Genomic DNA, 6,000 nt, shown 5'->3' with positions numbered 1-6,000 from the left:
TTGGTAAAGATAGAAGTTGATTGTTACACAAAAGTTATTCGTATCAAGAAATATGATTGTTTTGATACAAAGAAAGACTTGAAGATAGCTTTGTATACGAAATGTGTGGAAGATGGCTATCAACTAAAAGTTAACAAATCAAGCAAAGATTGTTTCGAAACAAAATGTATTATTGACAAAAACTGTACATGGCATATGATTGTAAAGAGGATAAAAGATTGTGAAATGTTTCAAGTTATGACTTTTATTGATAAACATACATGTTCAAGAACTCAAGTTTTTCCTCACCATAGACAGACAAACAAAAAAGTGTTGGGTGGTTTTCTGGCTGAGTTAATGTTTTTGAATGACAGAGTATATCGGGGACATGAAATTATGAATGACATGAATGTTCGGTTCAAGATTAGTATCTCATATTCTCAAGCTTAGAGAGCTAAATGTTATGCCATGGAATTGTTGAGTGGGTCTCCAGAAACATCGTTTGCCCAACTGCCTGCTCATTGTCACAATTTAAAGCTGAAAAATCCTAGGTCGGTAACTCATATCAAAACAGATAGAGATGGACACTTTGAGTTGTTGTTTATCGTCATTGGTGCTGCGGTTAGTAAATCAATATAATTTTGTTGACTCATTTTTGTTAATTACATGCATTTCACATTTAAATGATTATATGTATTGTGTATATTATTTTGTAGATTCGTTCGTTTATTACTTGCATGCGCCCAGTTATTATAGTTGATGGAGCACATTTGAAAGGTCAATACCTTGGAGTAAACTTATTAGCAGTAACCATGGATGCTAACAATGGGATACTGTCAATAGCTTACGGGGTTGACAAATCTGAAACCTCTTATTCATGGACATGGTTTATGGGGCATCTTAGGGATTGCATAGGTCCTATTAGCAATCTGACAATCATATCCGATAAGGCAAACTCAATTGACAACGCTGTTAGAAGGTGTTTCCTAGATGCTTTTCATGAACTTTGTGGTGTTTATTTGTACAGAAATCTAAAATCAATGTCTGTTAGTATAAAAAATCACAAATGGACATACTAGAAGGCTGTAAAAGCTTATCGGGAAGTGGATTTTAATAAGCATATAAATTGTTTAAGACGTGTTTTGTCTCAATGTGCTCAAATACTAGAAGATGTCGGGTTTGAAAGATGGTCAAGAGTACATCAACTTGGAGCAATATATGGTTTAATGACGTCTAATAGTGCAGAATCAATTACGCTCTAAGTCGTCATTCTCGGAAATTACTCATTACTATGTTAATGGAGTTTTTTCGAGCCTCTATTCAATAGTGGTACTACAAGAAAAGAAACCATGCATGTATTATTTCTTTAAATTCGTAACTTATTATATATTTTACTAAGTATTATTTATTTAAATTTACAGGAACATTGAAACGTCGTGTTACACCATGGGCTAAAAAAAGATAACGAAACATGTTGTGAAGTCAACGTCATGGAGAGTTGAACCATGTTCAAACACTTTGTTTGAAGTGTTGGATAATAACTTAAATGGGCTTGTCGATCTAAATGCAAAGACGTGTAGTTGTATAAAATGCCAAACATCTGGTTATCCGTGTGACCATGTTTTAAAAGTTGCTCTTCATCTAAACCAAGATGATTCAAGCGCATACGCTATGGATTGCAACACTACAAAAGTATATCGACAGACTTATGCCGAGATTGTCTACCATATTCCACATCCTTCTGAGTGGGACATACCAGATGACTTACAAACAGTTTTGCCACCAGTCATGGACAACAGGCTACCTGGCCGACCAAAAAATCACGATCGTATACCGTCTAAGGGTGAAGAGAAGAGGATATCGACATGTAGTTGGTGCAAGGAAAGTGGTCATACAAGGTTGACATGTGGATCACCAGTGTCATCACAATCATTTTTTCCTCTACCAAAATATGGATCCTCATCAAAATCCAAAGCTCATATGGTGTCAAGCAAAAGTAAATCAAAATCAAAATCCCAATCACAACCGGCTTCACCTTTTGGGACTTATTAACTTAGGTGATTTTTAAATGCAAACGTTGTATCATGTGTATTTTATGTGTGAATGCATACATTTTCAGTTAGACATTCATTAGTAACTTGAGTTTGAACATTGCTATGATCTGTTCAGTTGTTCTTACTTATCAGATTGTTGTCTGTTATTTTTTGAAGGTGTTTTCCTTAAATTCGCAACGCGAAAGTCAAATTCACGTTGCGATTGATGCGAAAGTCAAATTCGCAACGCGATTATCGCGTTGCGAAAGTCAAATTCGAAACGCGAAATTGCAAACCGAAAATCATAGCACGAATTTGACTTTCGCGTTGCGAATTTGACTATCTCAACGCGAATTTGACTTTCGCGTTGCGAAAGTGTACATTCAACAGGTCTTTTTTGCCTTCAACATAATGCAGATTAAATAAACAACAAATCAACTTTTACAAATCAATTAAACAATCAAAAAATAATTTTAATTTACACATCAGTTAAACAAATCAACTTTTACAAATCAATTAAACAAACAAAAAATTATTATTATTTCCTCATCAATTAAACAAATCAATTTTTACAAATCAATGTAAAATTCAATTAAACAAGCAAAAAAAGTGTACCCCAGACAGTTGTTTATGCAAAAATACATCAATTTCACGTAGCTCACTTCAGGATTAACTTGTAGAAACCAAACATTTGCTCAAACAACACTTTCTACACATCTAAAACCAACAAACAACAAATTATTGAACTCTAGGTACTTAACCAAATATTTTCAAACCAACAAAGAGTATATATGTTAACAACATTTGCTCAAACTTATCAATTGTTTATGCACACTTTCAGCACGCGGAATGCAGGTAGGCAACGTCTCGCATATATCGCTCTAGCCATAAAATGCCGAAACCACAAGCCTACTGCACCTCTATCTCTATCTGTGGGAGGTAGAAACTGTTTACTTCCTGTCGTCAAACGTTCCAAGCACATGCATACGAGAGGACCACAATCCCCTCTGGCTCCCTCCGTTTGTTGTGGCTCGGTCTCGTCTATGATCATTGTAACTTTGAACTTTTTTGGCTTATTGTTTCCAAAATTAGTCCAATAATCAATTGCATTCAAGTATTTCGCCAAATGAGCGCTCCATCCCTTACAAATAATATATCCCTCAAATCAGACAATGATATGTAATTTAACATGCTGTCATATACTATTGTCTTCAGGGATGGGAGCTGAATCTCGATGAGAAGCCAATGACGATGTTCTAAAACAGAGATAAACACCTGCAATCATAAATAATTGCGCATATCAAATAAAAGACGTTCCAAAACAGGGATAAACACCTTTAAAATATTCAAAAAACAAATACTAACCTTATCGACCTTCCACCACACAGAATAAAGTTTAGCTTTTTCATTACCCAACATATATGAAGCATCTCTCGGATCCTTCAAGTGAGCTACGTGAAAAGATGTCAGCATAATAGTCCATCGAGTATTTTTTTATTTTTTTTCAATTTCCTTATTATTAGAAGACGTGACACCACACATCAATATGTTGTTTTATAAAAAAAAATACATATATTAGTGAATTTATTATTAAATTTAAAAAAATAATAATCAAAATGCAATATAAGAATAATATAAGACTTACCACCCCTTCGAGATATTCATTATCTTCAACCCCTAAAAAAATACCCCACTAAGACCGATCAAGAAACAAATGAATAACATCGTCGAGTTTGCATATGTCATAATAACACCCCTTGCTCCGCTCATGTATATAAAAATCAACTTCGGTCTTAGCCCAAAGGGTATTATCCATAATTGTGTCCGGTAGTATTCCCCTATCCTGCTGAGGAATGGTACTGGCCGGTAACACATACGAAAGCCAACTCGCATCCATCATATCGGGCACGGGATGGGGTTTATTAATATGTCGACATATGACGCCATGTGAATCGGGCTCTTGAACGGTGGGAGGGACCTCTTGAACGATGACAGGGGCCTCTTGAACGGTGGGAGGGACATCTTGAACGATGGGAGGGACCTCTTGAACGATGAAAGGGGCCTCCTGAATGATAGGAGACGCTTCTTGAACGATGACAGGTGCATCGGGCTTCTTCTTACGGAGTCTTGGCACTAGTGGGGTGAAAGGAGACGTAATGGCACATGCACGACGTCTGATGCGTGAACCCCGTCGTGCAAGAAAAACCCGACGTAAAGCATCTACCTTATCGGGCCGCTGAAAATAAATTAATACATAAATATTAAATAAATAAATAAATAAATAATGCCGAAAAAAAGTTATTTGCATTTTTAGTATAGTATTAAACAAATTTACCTCATTGCGTAGAGTATGAACCTCATTATGCAACGATGAAAAAATCTCACGTAGAGCGGCTACCTCATCATGTAAAGTAGATACCTCACCACGTAGCGCACCATTGTCATCGACTAAAACATCCACCTCACCACGTAAAGATCGTACCTCATCACGTAGCGCACCATTATCTTCACGTAAAGTACCGACCTTATGACGCAAAGCACCGACCTCATCACGTAACCCCCCTAACTCATCCCGTGGAGGTGGAGAATAGGGAGATAAATGTCGTGACCTCTTTGCCGGTCGCCTATCATGAGGTGATGGTGGAGAAGAGGCTCGATAATGTGATGGAATAAGTGATGGTGGAGGTGGATAAGAAGCTCGATCAGGTGATGTTTCCGGGTGTTGAGTAGTAAAATCGGCCCGATCTAGTGATGGCTCTCGAAGTAGGGGGTGCTAATCATCTGTCCCATCAAAAAATCGCTTACTAGCTTGCCACCAATCAGTGGCAAGCTCAGCCTCTGTGGGTGTCAACCTTTGTAATGGATAATTGGCATCCTAACAATATAAAAGCTCAAACAAAGTTAAACGTGTACTAGTAATAACTTGTTTATATATGGTAGTATTTGTGTGTTAACTTATATCATTCATCGTCGTATATGGTAGTAACTCTTCCCAATCCAACATGCGGATCCTCCTCCAGGTAATAGCCCTAGGAATATCATTTGAATTTTTTATCGCATATGTCCGTATGCTGGGAAAAACCTCAAATATTCAAATCTACAAACAATATAATACACAAACATCAGTAATTGTTAAATAATTAATTATAAATTTGGAAACATTATATAGAAATTCTTACCTTAAAGACCCAAATAAAGCCATACCAAAGTGTATTTAGAACTATCGCCCCGTAAACTTTTTCGATCCTCAAAGGCAGACGTCAACTTATTCTAGGTAGCTTTCCATAGATATGAACCCCACGGAAACAAGTTACATGCATTTAGGTCCTCTACCAATAATATTATGTCATCAGAAATAGGTTGTTTGCCCTCTTTGCCTAAAAAGCCGGCATGCAAAAGTAATAAATGGCAAACTCGGACAACATCAAGGTCATTCATCCTAGTAAAACCATCTTTGACAAATAATCTCTTCAAGTCGTCGACGTGTAAACTCGGCTTCGACTTTGTCAGCTCAGGAAAAACCCGAGATAACCATGATGGGCGAGAGATATGACTAGTGTACCAGGTTACTTCATCGTGTCCGAAGCGTAGACTAGTGATTAAGCAAACTCCTCCCGCCCAAAACAAGTATACGCTGGAGGAAAATGAAACCATATCTCTTCATCACCACGTTGTATCCTCTCAGGTAGATCGTTAGTCATGATCTGAAGAAACAAATGTGTCAACATAGCATCTCCACCCGGATGTTGTACTTTCAGCTATGGCCCGAAGCAAGTATCCTCAAACAATTTTCTTTGTAGAGGTGTAAGCGTCGACACAATTTTAATGGCTAGGCTTAATTTATTCCTTAAGGTCAATTGAGCCGAAAAAAATTTCTACAAAAATAATAAACATACCAAGTTAGATATACCAAAAACTACAAATTATACACTATAAACAGACATGATATTAAACAGTGAAAATACAACCAAATATAATTTAAACTAGC

Source organism: Hibiscus syriacus, unplaced genomic scaffold (genome assembly GCF_006381635.1).
Source record: "Hibiscus syriacus cultivar Baekdansim isolate YM2019G1 unplaced genomic scaffold, ASM638163v2 tig00111016_pilon, whole genome shotgun sequence".
NCBI lineage: Eukaryota > Viridiplantae > Streptophyta > Magnoliopsida > Malvales > Malvaceae > Hibiscus > Hibiscus syriacus.
This window is presented reverse-complemented; position numbering follows the sequence as displayed.